General features: G+C 39.4%; 1 protein-coding gene and 1 pseudogene across 2 annotated transcripts in view; one reads left to right on the top strand and one right to left on the bottom strand.

Moving 5' to 3' along the window:
* The window catches only part of STX8 (syntaxin 8), a 268,672-nt gene that overhangs the window by 120,029 nt on the left and 126,400 nt on the right, over positions 1–22,243 (top strand). The gene's annotated exons all lie outside the window — the stretch shown is intronic.
* On the bottom strand, positions 3,494–4,693 carry LOC134389355 (PCI domain-containing protein 2-like; annotated as a pseudogene).

Here is a 22,243-nt window from a genome sequence, read left to right as displayed (position 1 = left end):
CAAAACTTAGGGAGTCACCCAGCCAGGGATCCCAGGGTGTTGCTAGAGTTGAGCAATGGGAAAATTACAGGCTTGGAGCAATTCTTTCACAGCCTGTGGTAGGTGGCAGTTTTATGAGGTCAACACATCTGGAAAATGTTTAGGGACCATCAGAATGCATAGATAAAGCCTACAAACCAACCTGTCATGGCTGACTTGTGTGCTGAAGCCTAAGTCACTGCTGTACCGAGGCCTGTGGCAGTAGAAGATTTGCAGTGTCCTGTGGCTGAGAGATGCGGTATGCTTTTCAATAATAATCAGCGGAAAACTAGGGTTGAAGCCCATGGCTGACATGGACAGCATCTTAAAAGGTTGTCTGGTACAGTGTCTAGCTTTCTGGAAGATAAAAATCTAACTCGTGGCTGGGGAGTTTTCTTTTTTCTTTGCAGGATCACTGACCTGCAAGGTTAAAAAGTAATAATAGAATTTTTTTTTTTTTTTTTTAAAGCAAGAACTCCTAAAAATATATAACTCATGTCAGGTTTTAACATAGCATTTTGTTTCAAATTTTATTTTTATTTTCGTCTTTTAAAATGTAATATTTATTAGATTGCTTTTTCACTATTAGTGCTAAAAATAGATTTGCAAAGAAGAAAACTAAACCATAATTTCCTCATTTAGTTAATGCCTATTTACACTGCTAATAAAGAAATGCAGGTATAAGGTTAGAAATTTCAGACAATACAGGAAAGTACAACATGAAAATGAAAGTTTCTTGTGATTCTAGGGGAAGTTTTATACAGATATGTATATATGCACTTACTTATGGGTTACTTTTTAAGAAAAAGGGAAAATATACTACACATATTGCTCTTCTAACCTAATCAATTCCAGAGATCCTTCTATACCCGTGTGCCCAGATTTACCTGATTTTTCTGAGGAGCTGCATGATATCATAAAGTATTTATTTACTGCAATATTTTACCAGTCCTCTAATGATAGACATATTTCCAGTATTTTTCTGTTCTAAACAATGCTGCAGTGACCACTGAAATAAGCTAATTCTCAGAATCACTGCTTGTGAACATAGGGGTGTGGTTTACACCAGGGACTGGCAAACTTTTTCAGCAAAGGCCAGGCGGTAAGCTTTGCAGGCCAGGCCATATTGTCTCTGTAGCAGCTATTCACCATTGCCTTTGTAGTGCAAAAGCAGCCACAGCTGTATAAATAGAATGTGGGATATCCTTACATTGGCATATTATTCAGCCTTGAAAAGGAACAAATACTGATATATGCTATGACATGAATGAACCATAAAAACATTATGATAAGTTAAAGAAGCCAGACACAAAAGGTCACATATTGTATGATTCCATTTATATGATATATCTGGGATAGGTAAATCCGTAAAGACTGGATCTAGGGAGAGGGGGCCATGGGGAGCAACTGCTTAATGGGTACAGGTTTCGTTTCGTGGGGGAAAATGCTTGGAACTAGATAGGGGTGGCGATTATTCAACATTGTGATCTGGACTAAATGCCACTGAATTGTTCAGTTTAAGATGGCTAATTTTATGTTATGTGAATTTCACCTCAACACAGAAAAGAGCAATTCACATCCGGGGGGGGGGTGGGGGGTGGGAAACAGCCATGGCCAATATGTAAATGAAGAGCATTTCTGTATTCCCATGCATTATGTTATAAACTTTATTTACAGCAAGAGAAGGCAGGCTGGATTTGGCCCCTTTGCCATAGTTTGGCAACTTCTGGTACAATCATAAAAATAATTTTGGCAGTAATGTGAAGGTATAAAGACTTGAGGCAAGGAGACTAGTTAGGAGGCTACTGCAACAGTCCAGTTGTGTTTCTTCACTTTGGGGGTGGTCATAGGCCCCTCTGAGAAGCTGATGGAACTGTGGGACTCTTCTCCACCCCACCCCCAACTTTTTTTATGTGTGTGCACTTAAATTTTGTCTGAAAAGCAGCTGTCCACAATTCCAAGTTGAAAGACTATGCCAGGTGGATAAGATGAGAGAGAGCTCAAACTCCCAGGAGAATGGCACTGAAGAAGAAGGGAGTCCAGGGTTATGAGAAGTTTTAAATTCTGTAGAAAAGTCAATGGAATGAAGACTGAAAATAAGCGATTGGAATTCTCAACTAGGTCATTGATTACCTCAGCAGGAACAGTGTCCCTAGAATAATAGTGCCACAAGCCCAGTTGTAGTGGGTTGAGAGTGAATGAGGATTCAAGTCATCTGGGCAGAATTGTAGACTAACCTTTCAAGAGGGTACGTATTAGAGGAAAGAAGGAAGCTGGAAGAGCATGAGCTTGATTGAGGGCTGGTTTTTAATAGGAAGGGAAAGATTCATAGACTGAGGAAGGGTCCAGAACCTAGAAGGTGAAAGTGTGGGACAGTGCTGTTGGTGAAGCAAGCTCCAGACAAGGTGGGCATAGTGGGACCTATGACAGGTGCTTTCATGGATGGATGGGTGGGGGGGTGGGTTATGGATGCATGATGGATGGATATGTATATTCACGGCTGTCCCTGAAAGTTCTTTCCATCAAGATATACGTGAGCACGGCCCTCTTTTTGTGTTGGCAGCCCTCTTCCCACAGCTGCCCTCAGCCCTCAGCCCTGCCTTCACTCAGATGCTTTTGCTTTGGGTTTCTGTGGCTTCATCTATTTATTCAGTAAATATCCCGTGAATATACGTGGCGTTGGGGTAGTTTGAAGCATTGGAAACTTGGCAGTGGTTCCTCAAGGATTGAGGCTTGTTCCTTTCGGACTAAGAAGTGCTGTACCTGAGATAAGTATAGGGAAAATTTTTAAAAGGAGAGGTAAAGGCTACTATTCAAAACCGTCAGCTCCTGCCTGTGGAATTACTATTTCACGCTCAGGAAGCCCCTTTCTGGGTGCTGATGTGAATAACTTATGAATCTTGAGAAGCAGCTCTCCTTTATGACATTCACAGCAGTGTTTCTGAGAATTCTCAAAACTCATAGCTCCACATCCCATGGCCATCAGCCTAGGACTTCAGCCTCAGTCCACATCGTATCTTTGGACAGTGGTTACTAGTTTATGTCTGTAACAGTATGGGGGTTTGTCCTGTCGTTCTGTTTCAGGTGGAAGATCCACTTAGTCCTGGTCAGTTTGCCTGTGAGCAAAGAATTTTCTTTCATTTTTTTTTTTTTTTAAAATTCAGAATGCCTTTTTTTGTAGAAAGAACTATGAAAGTCACAAAGATAAGCCTCTATGAACAACGGTTATGAAAAGTGAACCGTAGCTGCCTTAGCACAAAGCCTCCTTCACAGAAGATTTACAAATGCTCCAGAGCCAGCAGAGGTGTTTGTACTTTCTGAAAAAGGAATTCCAGGTCTTTCTGAGGTTGGCATTAGTTATGAATGATGGAGATATCCCAATGTTCGGGTGTGCTGGCAAACTCAGTCTTAGCATCCCCGTGACTAAAATCAAAATGAACAGACTGCTCCCCCATCCTCAGGGCTGTTCATACACTCAACACACTGTGGACAGTGGAGGGAATGGGTTTTGCTTGCTGACAACTAGCTTCTGGTGCTGATGCAATATGTAGCTTTTAATGTGACCCATGTACATCAAGTTAGCCAGAATATACTGGACTTCATCAATGTCCACGTCTTCCACCTGCATGAACTTCAGGGCAACTAGAAAAGCATCCAGAGACAGCTGATGTGCTCTGGGTAACAAATACACTTTCTTAAAGAGATTCCTGTGGGTGATGATCTTCAGCTTCTTGAGGATGAGGAAAATACCACAGTGGATCAAGAAGGTCTCATGCTTGGCTAGAACCTTGTTCAGCAGGAGCAGATTGCCTTCGCTTACAGCTCTGGTTACTTCAGCAAACTGCATGAGATGAGACTTTTTCAAAAGCTTGATGGCTGGCATATGATCCAATAACATTTTCACTGGAAGCAAATATATCAGGGTCATCCTTTTGTTCTTCTGACTTGAGCGGTGACAGTGTTCGAAGGCAAAGGACAGGTACTCCTCGGCTTACTTAAAGTCACTGTCAAACATAGCCTTGCATCCAACATAGTATTTATATGTGACCCTCTGAGCAGTGCTGTAATCGTCCTTCAGATCTACACTGTCAATTGCTCTAATTAGGGGTTTACACAGATGGAGTTTGTTGATCTTAAAGTAAATTTTAAATAACTGATTCACCATAAACAGCATCCCCTGCTTCTTAGAGTCCTCTATGCCAGCGCATGTGTTGCTGGCACACACGTGGAAGCAGCTCATCAGCAATTCAGCTGCTTTCTACAACATGTCCCCAACTTTGTTCTTTCCTTTCTTTACTAACTGTTGATCTGCATTGTTGGCAAATACCCGAAGGTCAAGTGCTACCGCATACATGAGAGGCAGAGCCCAATTTTCTTCTTTGTGGGTCTGGAACGCCCTTAGGAACGATTGGACTATCACGGTCTGGCACTTGTAGGCCTCTATGAAGTCATGGTTTCCCACCGTGTAAGTGCACCTTAAATGAGCTGCAAACATTTCATCATAAAGGGGTTCCAAAACTTGCTGACACTTCTCTTCTGGAGAGGCCATTTGCAGCCGTGGGTCTGCAACATGAGGGTGCTTAAAAGACACAAATTCTGCACAAGACACTTCATCTCTCATGTCAATGCCTTCACAAACCTGCTGCAGGTACTGTTTGATGGGGATGTGCACCATGGAAGCGTGCATGGCGAGCACTGAGCAAAGGATTTTCTACTTGTGACAAGTTGGGTGCCTCCTCCCTGCCTCTCCTTTCCAGTCTTCTGCTACTGGCCTAGTCAGCTTCTTGTTATGTGCCAGTGCTATTGCTCAGCGTCCTCACTGGTATATTTTTCTCTAGTGCAGACTGTTAGCTTCTTGAGGGTAGGGGTTGTGTCTGTATCAGTCACTCTTGTATACCTAATGCTCAGCCCAGTGTCTGACACATAGTCAGTGTTCAATGACTATTTATTAAATAGGCAGTCTTTGTCCTATTGTAATTTTTCTTCCTAAAGCAAACATCTAATCATTTTCTGAAACTCTTATCATCCTTTCCCTTGATTATGCCCTTTTTCTACTTACTCTACACTCCTTCATCAATAATTCTCAACCTGTTTTTGTCATTTTTTTTATCAGAACTCCAAAGACAAATTGTGTTAACATTCACAGAGCACTCTATGAACAAACATATATTTTCACAGAAGCTCTCAAATGCTGCAGGGAGGGAGAGCCCTGAGACAAAAGCAAATTGCCCCTGTTAAGGGTCCATCAGTTGTGGTGATCTGTGGCCTGGAAGGGAGAGCCTGGGTGTAGAGTGATGCAGGTGAACAACTGTGCCATGTTAGGGTTAACTTCCACTCTGCTTTAAAATACTTTTAAAAATTCGCTGCTGTGATTAGTAACAAATCACTCGTGTTTATTTTGAACTAATTTTAGGTTTATAGAAAAATTGCAGAAATAATACGAAGAATTCTTTTATATCCCTCACCCCACTTACCCTGATATTAACATCTTACCACAATATTCCTGAGACTACGTATTTGTGTGTTTTTAACTCTCTCCCAACTCAAGTTGTCTGAATGCTCACTTCTTGCTATTAGGACTTCAATATTTTCTTAATAATGACAAAGATATTTAACTTTTAGATTCTTGGGTTACATATACTCATATTCTTTTATAGTTAGTCTAGACCTCTTTTAAAGCAGTGGCCTTCAACATTTATATTTTACTTTATTTTTTAAATTTGTTTTTTATTATTTTTACATTCTAAGATGTTGTGGAGCAGGGAAGGGGAGAGGGGAAAGGGAAGGGGGGAGGGTGGAAGAAGGAGGAAGGAGGGAGGAGGGAGGGCAGCATGGTTGAGGCTCGTGGCACCCCTCTCATTCCAGCAGGGGAGTGTGGGGCACTTCTGGAGGCCTGGTATTCATGGAAGGGGCGTGGCTGAGGCCTTTGGCCCCCCAGCCCTGGCTTGGGAGCCCAGGGTGCTTCTGGCAGTGGCTTGGTGGTCATCTCTGGGCTGGATGTGGGCATTGGGGGGGGGCAAGGCTGAGACCCTTGACTCCCCACCACTCCAGCTTGGAAGCCTGGGGGGCCTTCCAGTCCCGCTAAGTTTTATAGGTGTTCTTGGATAGTGTTGGGCCTTTAGTTGTTAATATCAAATTTTGTCTCTGATCTGTGGGGTTTTTATTTTTTCTTTCAGTTCCGTGTTGGATTACTAGCTACCCCCACTGCTTAAACTCTGCACTGGAACTAATTTGTTGTCCTTTGCTTACTTCTAAAATGGGGAACTTCCTGTGGGGACCAGTACTTGAGCCCTGTGGTGGAACTAAGTTGTTTCTTTGCTGCTGATTCTCTGGGGAAGCCTTTTCGTGCAGCTCAGGTTTTAATTGTTGACCTTGTATATACTTCTGAGTCTTGTGAAGTCTGGTATGCCTGGGTTGTGTGGAAACTCTGGTCTGGACCTGAGTCTTTTCAGTGAACTGCACCCCCTGCAGTTCTATATTCTTGACCAGTCTACATAGAGTGGGCCTGTGCTGACTGGAGGGCAGATCAGCTGTCCATGCCGTGCCCCGTGTTCCCCCAGTGGGCCCATCTCCCCCACTGCCCGCACTCTAAACATTTCCCATGGGACAGGCTGTGTGCCAGTCCCTTGTGATGACTCACCAGCCTCTGAGTGGCTCCTTTTTTCAGTTGTTGTGGCTCCTCCGTCCTATGTGGGTCCATGGGAGCCCTATTAGTGATCTTGCTGGCCTGGGGTCCACCAAGGCCCTCTTCTCCCCTGCAGCCTCCAAGTAATTTCATATGAAGGGCACAGCTGCGGCTTTTGCCAGCTTTTGCTCTATGTCCTCCTCAGCTCCAGCCTTTAAGTGGTCAGGGCTTGAAATGGTCTCAGTGGTTGGTCCTTTCTTTCTCTCATCGTGGCTTCTCCTGCCTTCATGATCTCTGTAGGTCTCTCCTCTTCCCCTGAGCTCTAGCGGCCCCAGCTTAGCTGTCTTTGCTTTTTAATAGTCGTAAATTGGTTGATTGTGGGAGAGAGTCACGCTGGGGACCGTCTATTCCACCACCTTGGCTGGAAGTCCTTCAATGTTTTTAGATCATGCATCCCATTAGTAAAAACTGTGAGCAACCCTCTAGAATATTTTTTATAATTACATTTATAAAATTATATATACTACTGTTCTATGTATGTGACTTATAAAAATAGAAATTTAAAAAGGTTGAGATTAAGAAGTAAATACAGCACATTAATAGAAGTTTTAGGATTTTCTTTCCATGTTCCAGTGAATCATCCCGGTTTGTAGATTATTGGTTTAAATTACTGTCTTGGTTTAAATTTCCATCTCCTTTTCTGACAGAAATGGAACCTAGTGAGGAAATGATGCTGTTCTGTATATTGTTTTAACATTGATTATCCTGGACTGTGTAACGTAGGAATGTTCTGATGTGTGCTTTGGAAACAGCTGAACTGCATCTGAGAATCTTAGAAACCAAGTTTACTTGAAAACTTTGTGATTAATAAGTTAAAACTATTTCTCTTAAAGCAAAGCTATGGATTATGTTTGTCTTAAGGTTAAAAGAACATTAGTCTTATAGACTAGGGATTTCGGTGTCTTTATATGGGAACAAATGTTTTTTTCAGACCTAGGCACAGTATGAAAGATAAGACAGTTTGCAAGGTGCTTGGGAAAGTTCTAAGTAGCTCCCAAGTGGGGAGGCCTTTGTTCTGGAGGAAGAGGCCTAAATTCAAGGGTTAATCAGAGGGACCTTGGGAACATTATTCACTGCTAGTATAAGTCAGAGAGAAAAGTTCACATCTGGGTGTTACTGACCACCAGGCCCTTTCTTGTGGTTCTTTCAGAAGTGATATATTGTTAAGCATCTCAAGAGCACAAACTTCTAATGTAGATTTATTGGAGGAAAATGCTCTTTGTCCATATGATAAAGTTACATATTTATTTGCTTTGAAAGTAAGGTAGGTAACAATTAAGGACTCTGTGGTGGTTATTATTTGAACAAATATCCTAGCAAGTAATACTTGCTCGTGTTCAAATTAGCACCTAACACAGTGCCTGGCATATGGTAAATGTTTGTTGATTGTCTGTTGAGTTTAGTTTTTTACGAGGTTGATTGGTCTTGTACTACAAAGTTGGACAAGCATGTGATGTTTATATAGTTTTTAATTTGAAACTATTTGTTAAGCTGCACATATAAGTCTTTTGCTTTTCTCTTTGCATGTTACATTTTATGATAAAATGTTTTTAAACATTTTAGAAAAAATGTAATGAAGTAAATACAGTAGGTCCCCCCTTATCCAAGGAGGATGTGTTCCAAGATGCCCAGTGGATGCCTATGGAACCCTCCATGTACTGTGTTTGAATTTCTTTTTCTTCCTTCATTTTAGCAACCTCAGCATACAATTTTTTTCTTTCCTTATTAAGTTAAGAACTTGTTACCTTTTTCACTTAAAGGAAGTACTTTACAGCTTCTTTTTGCGTATCCAGATTGCCAACATCACTACTCTTACACTTTGGGGCCACTGTGGAGTAAAATAAGGGTTACTTGAACAAAAGCACCGTGATACCATTACAGTGGATCTGATAAGTGAGACAGCTGCTAAGTGACTCACAGGCAGGTAGCATCTATAGTGTGAGTACACTGGACAAAGGGATGATTCACGTCCTGGGCAGGATGGAGCGGACAGTGCAATATTTCATCACACTACTCAGAACAGAGTGCAATTTAAAACTTATGAATTGTTTATTTCTGGAATTTTTCATTTAATGTTTTCAGACCTTGGTTGACCTTGGGTAATGGAAACTGCGGAAAATGAAATTGCGGATAAGGAGGGACTCCTGTACCATACGTGGAGTTCGTTTTCTTTAGAGGTTTATGGGTAATATGCTTAAATTTTCTTTGTCAAGTTGAAGCATAAATATTAGAGTGTCCGCTTGTCAACACATGGAATTCAGTAATTAATTAATATTTGGAAAACCCGTTCCAATTTTGAACATTTTAGGGAACAAGGTTTCCAAATGTGTCTTCTAACGGCCAAGAACAGCTGCATTATGAATAGTTTTTCAGATGGCTTCTCTGTGACATCTGTGAAAATAGACAACTTCAGTAACTGAGCGTGCCTGATTGCAAGGCACGCTACAGCATTTTGTGATATATGGGGGCCAGAGTCTCCACCATAATGGAGCAGTGTGCTGATTTGTACAATAATACTTATTGGACTTTAATTTCAATTCTATTAGATGGTAATTGGTAAGCACGGAATCATCCAATTTTAGCAAAAAGTGTAAACATATTCTTTAATTTTTATTTATACATACTTAAGTTGGGAAATAAAAGGATTATTCCTTATTAATAGTTTTAACTTGGAATGCAAGTTACAAATCAATAATAAATAATGATGACTTAGTGGGCAGTGGTGTTATGACCATTATTAGTCAGAAGTAAAAGGGAAGTTGAGAATCTGTGCCATTCATGCAAACATGAAAGAAAGTTGAAGATATCTGGGTGGGATGAGGGTGGGGGGAGCCACACCTGCACACCAATTGCTTTTGTCTGTTCTCTTGCCAAAGTGGGTTTTGGATTTCTTTCACTAGCCTTTAATTTCTCCTTCCCCCAACTCCAATCTTTTCGTATTTACAATTCATAGGAAAAGACGAGATCAGTCTTTTAAAATGAAGCTATTTAATGTAGAGGTGACCATGGGGCAGTTCCTAAGTTCACAGACGTTTAGATGACTAACTGTGGCAAAGGAGATTTCTTTTACTATTGTACAGACTGTTTTAGTTTTTACTAATAAAAGCCTTCACAAGGGAGGAGCCACTGACCTGGCATTTTTTCCCTCAGTGCTTCCAATTAGGGAACTATTATCTCATTCCAAATAATTGGAAAAGGATATTCGAAATACTACTTCGTGTAAATATGGTTTTTGCCTGCATTATATTACTAGGAGTTCTGAACACATCTGGAGTGAAGGCGGCCCCAGGGACATTAAAGCACGCTGTTTTGGTTGGCACAGTGACATTTTAGTATATGCCAATTTGTAATGGCTTTTGGAAACAGGCAGTTTTAAACTCTCCCTGAACTATTCCCTTGAGAAATTATTCAATTAAGTACAACTAAAATTAATGTTTAGCATTTTTTGTTTAAATAAAATAGGCAGCTATAAAGGGAAATCTGTGAATCATGTTTGTGTTCTTATTTTATTCTACAATCAAGTTTTTAAGAAATAATTGGGTCTCCTGGAATCAGTGCATTTTTTAGAACATACATAGTTGCCAGATTCTCCTTAGCACTTTCATATTGTGCAGATGACTCCATTACTGTCTAGGCAGCTTTAGACACCTGGGTGGTTGCCTAGTTTCTACACCTGCTGGGCACTGCAGGGGAACTCAAAAGCTGGAGGGACTCCTTTCTCTAAGTGAGCGTTTCTCAAACTTTCGTGGGCATAGGTGTCACCCGGGGATCTTTTTAACATGAAGATTTTGAATTATTAGATCTGATGCATGTCTAACAAGCTCCCAAGGGCTGCTGCTGGCTGAGGGCCACAGTGAAGTAGTGGGGTTCTAAGCAGTCCTGGGGGGGGGGGGCACCTGGACTTAACTTTGATTTCCAATTTGTTGCTTGGCCCAGAATGTGTTTGGGTAGGTATGGCTCTTACTGTTTTTTCTGTATGTGTCCTTACTTATTTCTCAGAATGCCCGATTCTCCTGGGCCTGCTTATGGCCCTCAGTAGACTGTTCTTTGAAAGAGGACACATCTCTGACTAATTAATCGCAGGAGGTAGTAGCTTTGGGTTTTTTGTTACATGTCTTCCTGAAATCCAGATATACTGTCTACCTCATTTTCTCTGATCCATCTTTTTGTAGCCCTGTTATATATACAAAAAAAGTTGCCCTGGTATTCCTTAGTCTTTGTTATGGAACATGTAGGCCAGAGCCCTAGTAATGAAAAGATGTATGAGTAAGTGTGGCTTTCTGGTTTTTACCCAAGCATCATTACTTCCAAGGTTTGGCTTCTCAGCTCCTAGGTCCAGGACTTTGATGGTCAGTGTATTCAAGGGTGGTCTGATGGGGACATGGTTAAAATCATCTACACCAGGTGAAATCTCTTGAAAGACTGATTCATCATCCTGGGTGGTTCTTTATCCATATATGAGAGAGTGTTCTACAAGAAAGACTGCAGTGTTTATGTCTACTGGACTGGCTGTTCCCTCCCTTGTGTTGAAAACTACTTTACACTCAGCATTACTAGATGGATAAAGATTGAGACATTCTTGTAGTGGTCACCATTGATACTCTTCCAGAGTACTCTTTCCTTAGTTCACTATGGTGTTTGCTAGAAGTTTCTGTTTTGCTTTTTTACCTTTAAGCTCTCCCTCTTTTTGTCCATCCTTTGTTTTTTGTGTCTCAGTGATATTCTTTCTAAAATATACCTCTGATGATGCTTCTTGCCTGCTGAAACCCTTCGGTGGTTCTTCATTGCCTAAGCAATGCTTCCAAGACTTTCATGATTTTTGTCATATTGACCTGTAGCATTTTTAATTTAATGTTGTTCTTTGGATTTAATTTTTTAAATTTAATTTTCACTTTTATCAAAATAATACCCCTACATAGTTTGAAAAAATCAGAATTAGGTGGCTTAGGAGAAGCAGGCGTTCTCCCCATCAGCCCTCCTTGTCCATTTCTCCACAGACAATGCTTCTGATTCTTTCGGCGGTTTATATTTCATTGTCTGTAGTACAGTGTAGTTCAGTATCTATATGTGCAAATAATACACTGCTTTTTCTTAATGTTTTCAGTCTTAGACAACTGTTGACTTCCTCTTAAGGAAGATGTTTATATAACTTAAAATAAACCTGCACATACAGACTCCCCCTCTCTCCCATCTCACACAATTCCGTTAAATAAGTGTTCATAGTATTACCACTATGTAAATGTTATTCACAGCTAAGCCACAGTGTATACCTTGATTAGATCTCATTAAATCAGTAATTGCTTCTTACTTATTTTCTGATTTGCTTAATTGTCTTTATTGATACTTTCACCACCACCTCCCCATAACTCTGATAGAATTGTGAAACTCCTCTCTGTTATTGATACAGTGTTTGTAGGTAGCCTGTCAGTTTTATCTTTTGATTGGAGACTCCCCCCACCCTGAATCATTAATCCCCTGGTCCAATCTGGACAGATAGTACTCAGGCTACTGCTGACTATTCTCTGGGATGTCCCTGCACCCTCATGTGAAGATGATTTAAAGTATAAGGGAGGATGTACATAGATTATATACGCAGATATGACACTATTTTATATAAGGGACTTGAGCATCCTCAAATTTTGGTATTGCAGAGAGGTCCTAGAACCAATCCTCTGCAGATACCAAGGAGCAACTGTACTTCAAATCATCTCTGGATTACGTATAATACCTAATGCAATGTAAATGCTATGTAAATAGTTGTTATACTGTAGTTTTTGTTTTTTTTTAAATTGTGGTATTGTTATTTGTTCCAAATATTTTCCATCCATGGTTGGTTGTGTAATTTTATCATGTGTACATTGTGTACCATTACCACAATCAAGAATCAGAATTATTATTGTTCTCCTAATTTCTAAGAACTCATTCTTGTTTTCTGAAAGTACCTTTTGGTTCCTCTTTATACCCTTGTGTTATAATGTTTTGGACATATTGTCTTCTATCTCTCTGATGGGGAAGTGTGTGTGTATGTATGTGTGTTTCTGTTGCCCTCTGTGTGGGCTCTGTTTCCTCTGAGTTCCTTTCCCCCAACCCCAGTTTGTTTGGAACCTTTTCTCAAATGCCTGTTGTAAATATTCACATTTAAAAGTGAGGTACCCAAATATTGGTGGGAAGGACTTTGTGTGGGCTGAAGTTTGTTAACCGGTGTGGGCCTTGCTTTAGGGCAGTTGAGGAGGTACCCAGCCGTTTCATTGTAGGAGTTTCAATATGTATCATTTCTCTTAACCTAGTCTGTTTATGTAGAATGATTTTCCAGTCTCCTCTTAGGGAGTATCTGCTGCTAGAGTTTGGATGCTGACTGGAGAAAGGGATTTGGGGACGAGGGATAGTGAGATGGGGTTCGTATACCTTAGTAGGCAGACTTTTATTTAGTACTCCTGTTTTGACTACACCATACCCATTCCCACAGTTGCACCCAGTGTCACAGGCACAGAGCCCCCAGCTGGGATTCAGACCTCACTGGAAAAGATGTGGCCTTCTCCACAGCCTGCTGGATGGCAGAGAAGTTCCCTGGGTTTCTCTTTCTATTGGTCCACAATAACAAGCAAGCAGGAAACACTGCTCTTGGGATGAAGGCGAGCTGAGGCCGGCAGATGGGAAGCCACAACCAGGATTGGGGAGCAGAAGTCATTGTTCTGGCGCTGAGGGCAGGCCAAGGCTAGTGGGCATGCATACAGGATAAATCGAGGCATTGGGACCAGCTCACTGGCAGGATGGTATGAACCCTGTGGAGTGTGATATTCATGTTGGGAACATTGTGGCAAGGTAGTCACCAGGGCGGGACTGTGAGCTCGCTACGGTCGTCTGCTCTGGGCTCACAGCTGGGACACAACACCCTTGGATGTTCTCTGGATCTATAGTCACTGGTACAGCACGCATTAGCAGGAAGAAGAAAAAACACAAGTGCCCCAGATCCTGGAGAAGCCCTTTCCTATTTCACTATCCCTCCAGCACCATCTTTTGATAAATCTCAACATCATGCTTGATGCAAAGGAGAAATGCTTGAAGAGTTCAGCCCATTAGTGCAGAGTAAGTGCTGAAGGGTGAATTTGGGGCTGAGATGCAATCAATTGATAAGTGGCATAAAGGAATAAAAATACAGTGCAAAGTTTTAGTCTATTGATACATTTCATAAAATGGTGACATTTTTAAGTCAGCAAGTTTTTTAATTAATGTGGCACCCTCCCTTTTTTTAGCTGTGCTATATTTCATGTAGTACTTTGCATGTGGATTTCTTTTCTATGCTTGGAGAAAAATCCTAGAAGCAGTATTAAAACAAAATGAAATATTGTATAAGTGATATTTTAAAAATATATAAGAAAAAAACAAGGGTTATTAAAAATGTATAGAAAATCAGAAAATCAAAGATGAATGGGCCCACCATGGCCTTAAGAGACCTGCCTGTAAATACCTGCCTCAGGAAAATCCTGGCACGGATCTCTTCCCTTTACACCCCTTTTTTAGAATGGAGAAACATACCTAAAAATGTGTTCGAAGTGTGAAGACTAGGTGGGAAAAGGTAGGTGACTTTTCTGCAAAGGAGGAATGTTCTCTTCTTAAGTGGGGAAATGTTTCTTCTTCAAGTTATTTTTTTTAAAACAAGAGCCCATGGTTAACTTCAGCTTTCTGACTGACAGGTGTCATGGTGCTGAATCTCTCAGCACCTAAGTCTTACTCAACTATCTGGGCTTCATCAGAGATCTTCTGTAAGAAAGGAAAATATGGAGCGACTAAGGTGATGTTCCTATGGAATGGGAAAAATGCAGACTATGTTTAGTCTGGAGTTAGATGTAGACCTGAAATTTGAGACATGAGAGGCAGGAGCTACTGAGTAAAGCGTTTGGGTTGAAATCCAGAGACCCATCTTCTCATGCCCTACCACATATTAGTGGGGTAGCTTGGGCGAGTGACATAATCTTTGGGGGCCTGCTTTGACATCTATAAAATACTCTAGCAGTTTCCTATCTACTTTTCAGGATTGACAGGAGGATCAGATGAGATAATATATGGTTGCAGTGCTTTAAGACTGTTACCATTATAAGTATTTTAAAAACTATTCATTTATGTGAAATAAGTGGAATTAGGGAGTATAAGCCCTAACTTAGAAATAACACTTTTATGAATTTCAGAAAAAGCTAGTCTGTTTTGTTGAGATATAAGAGGAAGAACCCAGAAATAATGTTCAAGACTTTCTTAATCTCTATTGTTTCCTTTTTGGATTTATGTATTTTGTTCTAACTATGTTATAAGAATTTGAACATGCTCTAAATATTCAGAAGCAGGGGCAGATACGGGAATGTAAGGCTGTGATCCTGTTGGCATTTTCTGAGTCCCAGAGGAAATGAAATTTCTAAGGCAGTCAGATCCTGTTGGGTTTGAAGTGTTGGCTGTTTTTCAAATGGAGCAGAGTTTTAATAGTTTGGGCCTAGATATTTAATGAGAAACTGTCTAGAAGTTTAAGTGATAAAATAGAGGTGTAAAAATTATACAAATTTTCTATAATTGTGAGAGGGGAAAATATTAGCAAATGACCTTGGCTCACAGTTGAGGTTGTATTCTAACCTAAGAGTTGACATTAGATAATCATGATTATGACCAAAAAGATATAGCATGACAAAAGTAACAACTGTGTATTTTTATGACAGTTAAAAGATTATATTTTTAGTTTTATAGCGTTTAAACAATTCCACTGACTATGCAAAAGTCCCCAAGTTGCTACAAAATATATAAATACACAGCATACAGAAACACTCAACTGGATCAGAAATTTAGCTTAATAAGCCGATATATTCATTTTAGTAAATAATAATTGAATATTTGCTTAATAATATTTTAGGAGACATGAATGATCTCATCTTTCAAACAAAGCAGAACAATACAGGATAGACAAAGCAGTCTTGGGATGTTTGAGCTGATATCCTCATTTTCTTTTCTGAATCAGAAAGCCTGTGGAATCAGACAGCCTGTGATTCAGACCCTGCTCTCCACTTATCAGCTGTGTAGCTTTGGACTCATCGCTTAAGATCTTTGAGTTTCACTTTTAGTAACACTTGCCTCGCAGGGTTATCCTAGAGATTAACAGAAATAGTACCTTGCTCGTAAGAGCCACTCGGGAATCCTTACATTCTCTTAACATGTTTTCTCTCTTGCATGTAAATAGGGATCCTAAGAAAATTTAAGAAATAGGCCTGCTGACATTTCTTATGGAACCCCGAGGTTCATATGGTTATCCTTAATGGAAAATCAATTGGCAATATATGCGACTCTTTTCTGTTCCGTTCATCTACTTGTCTGTCTTTATGTCACTGCTATACTGTCTTGATTACTGTAGCTTTATAGGAAGTCTTGAAATCAGACAGACAATATGACTTTTCCAACTTTTTCTTTTTCCAAACATTGATTAGAAGTGAGAGTAGACATCTTTGCCTTGTTCCTGTTCTTGGGGGAAAAGTACTTAATGTATTATTTTTAAATATGTTAGCTATAGGTTTTGTTTATAATAGACTTTATTCTTTAGAACAGTTTCAGATTTACAGAGAAATTGACCAGATGGGACAGAGAGTTCCCATATACCTGACACCCAGTTTCCCCTGTTAACATCTTACAAAGTATATGTGTTACAGTTAATGAACCAATATTGATATTATTAACTGAAGTCTACAGTTTATTCATGTTTCCTTAGTTTTTACCTAACGTCCTTTTGCTGCTCCAGGATACCATGTTACGTTTACTTGTCATGTCTCTTAGGTTCCTCTTGGCTGTGACAGTTTCTCAGACTCTCCTTGTTTTTGATGACATTGACAGTTTTGAGGGGTACTGGTCAGTCATTTTGTAGGATGCTACAGAGCTAGAATTTCTCTGATGTTTTCCTCATAACAACACTGGGGTTATGAGTTACTGGGAGGAAGATCACAGAGATAAAGTGCCATTTTCATCATATCATATCAAAGGTACTCACCATCAATGTGATTTGTGACTAATGTTGACCTTAATCACCTGGCTGAGGTACTGTTAGTCCGGCTTCTCTGCCCTAGTGTTGTTCCTTCCCTCCTCCCCAGCTTCTACACTCTACTCTTTAGAAAGGAAGTCACTACATGCAGCTCACACTTAAGAAGTAGGGAGTTATACTCCTTCCTCCTTAAAAGTGGAGTATCTACATAGACTATTTGGACTTCTGCATGGGAGATTTGTCTCTTTCTTTTTTCTTAATTTATTTCATCATGTGTTTATATCAGTACTGACTCATGGATATTTATTTTACACTTTGGGTTGTAATCCAAAACTACTTTATTTATTTTGTTGTTCAGAATCTTCCACCTTTAGCCATGGGAGCTCTTTCCCTTGGCTTCTGTGCTCCTTTCACATACCCCCACCAATGCTTATGTGTTTTTTTTAAAGCGCTTCTTACTGTCTTACATTATAAGATACTCCAGGCTCATCTTATGTATTTCCTGCCTAAGTCCTGGAATCAGTCATTTCTCTAAAGAGTCCTGGTTCTTTTTATTGGAGAGTGGTATTAGAAACCAAGACCTGAGTGCTAAGTGTGCTTGTTGCTACTGGGGTGTTGTTTCTTTTAGGCCCTCTCAGTTGACAAAGCACAGAAATATAGGTGTGTTTACTAACCTGTATATATATATACACAGATCTCTGTGTGACCATCTTTATCTATACTAAGCTAAATATGAGTTCATCCTGATGCTTCTTTTTTTTTTTTTTTTTTTTTTTTCCTGGGCTTTAAGTACTTTTATTAGAATTTATCTTTGTTTTTTTTTTTTTGTTTTTTTTTTTAAATTTTATTTTGTCGATATACATTGTAGCTGATTAATGCTCCCCATCACCAAAACCTCCCTCCCTTCTCCCTCCCCCCCTCCCCCCCAACCATGTCCTTTCTGTTTGTTTGTTGTATCAACTTCAAATAATTGTGGTTGTTATATCTTCTTCCCCCCCCCTGGTTTGTGTGTGTATGTGTGTATGTGTGTGTGTGAATTTATATATTAATTTTTAGCTCCCTCCAATAAGTGAGAACATGTGGTATTTCTCTTTCTGTGCCTGACTTGTTTCACTTAATATAATTCTCTCGAGGTCCATCCATGTTGTTGCAAATGGCAGTATTTCATTCGTTTTTATAGCTGAGTAGTATTCCATTGTGTAGATGTACCACATTTTCCGTATCCACTCATCTGATGATGGGCATTTGGGCTGGTTCCAACTCTTGGCTATTGTAAAGAGTGCTGCGATGAACATTGGGGAACAGGTATACCTTCGACTTGATGATTTCCATTCCTCTGGGTATATTCCCAACAGTGGGATGGCTGGGTCATATGGTAGATCTATTTGCAATTGTTTAAGGAACCTCCATACCATTTTCCATAGAGGCTGCACCATTTTGCAGTCCCACCAACAATGTATGAGAGTTCCTTTTTCTCCGCAGCCTCGCCAGCATTTATCGTTCATAGTCTTTTGGATTTTAGCCATCCTAACTGGGGTTAGATGGTATCTCAATGTGGTTTTGATTTGCATTTCCCGGATGCTGAGTGATGTTGAGCATTTTTTCATATGTCTGTTGGCCATTTGGATATCTTCCTTAGAGAAATACCTACTTAGCTCTTTTGCCCATTTTTTAATTGGGTTGCTTGTTTTCTTCTTGTAAAGTTGTTTGAGTTCCTTATATATTCTGGATATTAATCCTTTGTCAGATGTATATTTTGCAAATATTTTCTCCCACTCTGTTGGTTGTCTTTTAACTCTTTTCATTGTTTCTTTTGCTGTGCAGAAGCTTTTTAGTTTGATATAATCCCATTTGTTTATTTTTCCTTTGGTTGCCCGTGCTTTTGGGGTCGTATTCATGAAGTCTGAGCCCAGTCCCATTTCCTGAAGTGTTTCCCCTATGTTTTCTTTAAGAAGTTTTATTGTCTCAGGGTGTATATTTAAATCCTTAATCCATTTTGAGTTGATTTTAGTATACGGTGAGAGGTATGGATATAGTTTCATTCTCCTGCATATCGATATCCAGTTATCCCAGCACCACTTGCTGAAGAGGCAGTCCCTTCCCCAGTGAATAGGCTTGGTGCCTTTGTCAAAGATCAGATGGCAGTAAGTGTGTGGGTTGATTTCTGGATTCTCTATTCTATTCCATTGGTCAGTGTGTCTGTTTTTATGCCAGTACCATACTGTTTTGGTTATTATAGCTTTGTAGTATAGCTTAAAGTCGGGTAGTGTTATGCCTCCAACTTTATTTTTTTTGCTCAGAATTGCTTTGGCTATTCGTGGTCTTTTATTGTTCCATATAAATGTCTGAATAGTTTTTTCCATTTCTGAGAAAAATGTCTTTGGAATTTTGATGGGGATTGCATTGAATTTGTATATCACTTTGGGTAGTATGGACATTTTCACTATGTTGATTCTTCCAATCCAAGAGCATGGAATATCTTTCCATCTTCTTGTATCCTCTCTAATTTCTCTCAGCAGTGGTTTGTAGTTCTCATTATAGAGATTTTTCACCTCCTTGGTTAACTCAATTCCTAAGTATTTTATTTTTTTGGTGGCTATTGTAAATGGGCAGGCTTTCTTGATTTCTCCTTCTGCATGTTCACTATTGGAGAAAAGACATGCTACTGATTTTTGTGTGTTGATTTTGTATCCTGCTACTGTGCTGAAACCATTTATCAATTCCAAGAGTTTTTTTGTAGAGGTTTTAGGCTGTTCGATATATAGGATCATGTTATCTGCAAACAGGGACAGTTTGACTTCATCTTTTCCCACCTGGATGCCCTTTATTTCCTTCTCTTCTCTGATTGCTCTGGCTAGTACTTCCAACACTATGTTGAATAGGAGTGGTGAGAGTGGGCATCCTTGTCTAGTTCCTGTCCTTAAAGGAAAAGCTTCCAGCTTTTCCCCATTCAGGATGATATTGGCAGTGGGTTTGTCATATATGGCTTTAATTATGTTGAGATACTTTCCCTCTATACCTAACTTATAAAGGGTCTTTGTCATGAATGAGTGCTGAATTTTATCAAATGCTTTTTCAGCATCTATAGAGATGACCATATGGTCCATGTGTTTGACTTTATTAATATGGTGTATCACATTTATTGATTTGCGTATGTTGAACCAACCTTGCATCCCTGGGATGAATCCCACTTGATCGTGGTGAATAATTTTACGTATGTGTTGCTGTATTCTGTTTGCTAGTATTTTCGTGAGGATTTTTGCATCTATATTCATCAAGGTTATCGGCCTGTAGTTTTCTTTTTTGGTTATATCTTTAGCTGGTTTTGGTATCAGGATGATGTTTGCTTCATAGAATGAGTTTGGGAGATTTGCGTCCCTTTCAATCTTTTGGAATAGTTTTTAAGGAATTGGTGTCAATTCCTCTTTGAATGTTTGGTAAAATTCTGCTGTGAATCCATCTGGTCCTGGGCTTTTCTTTGTTGGGAGCCTTCTGATAACAGCTTCAATCTCCTTTATTGTTATTGGTCTGTTCAAATTTTCTACGTCTTCACGGTTCAGTTTTGGGAGCTTGTGTGTGTCCAGAAATTTATCCATTTCCTCCAGATTTTCAAATTTGTTGGCGTATAGTTGTTTATAGGAGTCTCGAATGATTCCTTGTATTTCAGATGAATCAGTTGTAATATCGCCTTTTTCATTTCTAATTTTGGTTATTTGAGTCTTCTCTCTTCTTTTTTTTGTTAGCCTTGCTAATGGTTTGTCAATTTTATTTATCTTTTCAAAAAACCAACTTTTTGATTCGTTGATCTTTTGAATTGTTTTTTGGTTTTCAATTTCATTCAGTTCTGCTCTGATCTTAATGATTTCTTTCCGTCTGCTAACTTTAGGATTGGATTGTTCTTGTTTTTCTAGTTCTTTAAGGTGAAGTGTTAGGTTGTTCACTTGCCATCTTTCCATTCTTCTGAAGTGAGCATTTAATGCAATAAATTTTCCCCTCAATACTGCTTTTGCAGTATCCCACAGGTTTTGGTATGATGTATCATTGTTTTCATTAGTTTCAATAAACTTTTTGATTTCCTGCTTGATTTCTTCTTGGACCCATATGTCATTAAGTAGAATGCTGTTTAATTTCCATGTGTTTGTATAGTTTCCAGAGTTTTGTTTGTTATTAATTTCTAGTTTTAATCCATTGTGGTCTGAGAAGATACATGGGATAATTCCAATTTTTTTGAATTTATTGAGACTTGATTTGTGACCTAATATGTGATCTATCCAGGAGAATGATCCATGTGCTGATGAGAAGAATGAATATTCTGAGGTTGATGGGTGGAATGTTCTGTAGATATCTGCCAATTCCAATTGGTCTAGAGTCTTGTTTAGATCTTGTGTTTCTCTACTGATTCTTTGCCTAGATGATCTGTCTAATATTGACAGTGGAGTGTTCAGGTCCCCTGCTATTATGGTATTAGTGTCTATTTCCTTCTTTAGGTCTAATAGAGTTTGTTTTATAAATCTGGCTGCTCCAACATTGGGTGCGTACATATTTATGATTGTTATGTCTTCTTGATGGATCAGTCCTTTTATCATTAAGTAGTGTCCCTCATTGTCTCTTTTTATGGTTTTTAGTTTAAAGTCTATTTTGTCAGATATAAGAATAGCCACTCCAGCTCGTTTTTCTTTTCTGTTTGCATGGTAAATCTTTTTCCATCCTTTCACTCTTAGTCTGTGTGAATCTTTATGGGTGAGGTGGGTCTCTTGTAGGCAGCATATAGTTGGGTCCTGCTTTTTGATCCAGTCAGCCAGTCTGTGTCTTTTAATTGGGGAATTTAAGCCTTTAACATTAAGAGTTGTTATTGAAAGGTGTTGATTTATTCCTAGCATTTTATTGGTTGTTTGGTTGTCTTAGGTGTCTTTTGTTCCTTGCTTTCTGATTTACTGTTTGGTTTCTTTGTTTGTTGGTTCCTTAGGTTGTAGATAGTGTTTTTGTTAGCTTGTTTTCTCTTCAAGAGTGCCATTTTTATTGTACTAGCGGGTTTTGATTTTTCTTGGGTTTTTATGGCAGTGGTAGTTATTTTTCAGGAACCAAACCCAGTACTCCCTTGAGGATTTCTTGTAAGGGTGGTCTTGTGGTAGTGAACTCCCGCAGTTTTTGTTTGTCTGAGAAATATACTATTTGCCCCTCATTTCGGAAGGATAGCCTTGCAGGGTAGAGTATTCTTGGCTGGCAATCTTTGTCTTTTAGTATTTTGAAAATATCATCCCATTCCTTTCTAGCTTTTAGGGTTTGTGATGAAAAGTCTGATGTTAACCTGATTGGGGCTCCCTTATAGGTGATTTGACGCTTCTCTCTTGCAGCTTTTAAGATTCTCTCTTTGTCTCTGAGTTTTGCCAATTTGACTATGACATGTCTTGGAGAAGGCCTTTTTGGGTTGAATACGTTTGGAGATCGTTGAGCTTCCTGGATCTGAAGATCAGTGATTTTTCCTTTACCTGGGAAGTTTTCTGCCACTATTTTGTTGAATATGTTTTCAATGG

This window comes from Cynocephalus volans, chromosome 10 (genome assembly GCF_027409185.1).
Source record: "Cynocephalus volans isolate mCynVol1 chromosome 10, mCynVol1.pri, whole genome shotgun sequence".
In the NCBI taxonomy this organism is placed as follows: Eukaryota; Metazoa; Chordata; class Mammalia; order Dermoptera; family Cynocephalidae; genus Cynocephalus; species Cynocephalus volans.
This window is presented reverse-complemented; position numbering and strand designations above follow the sequence as displayed.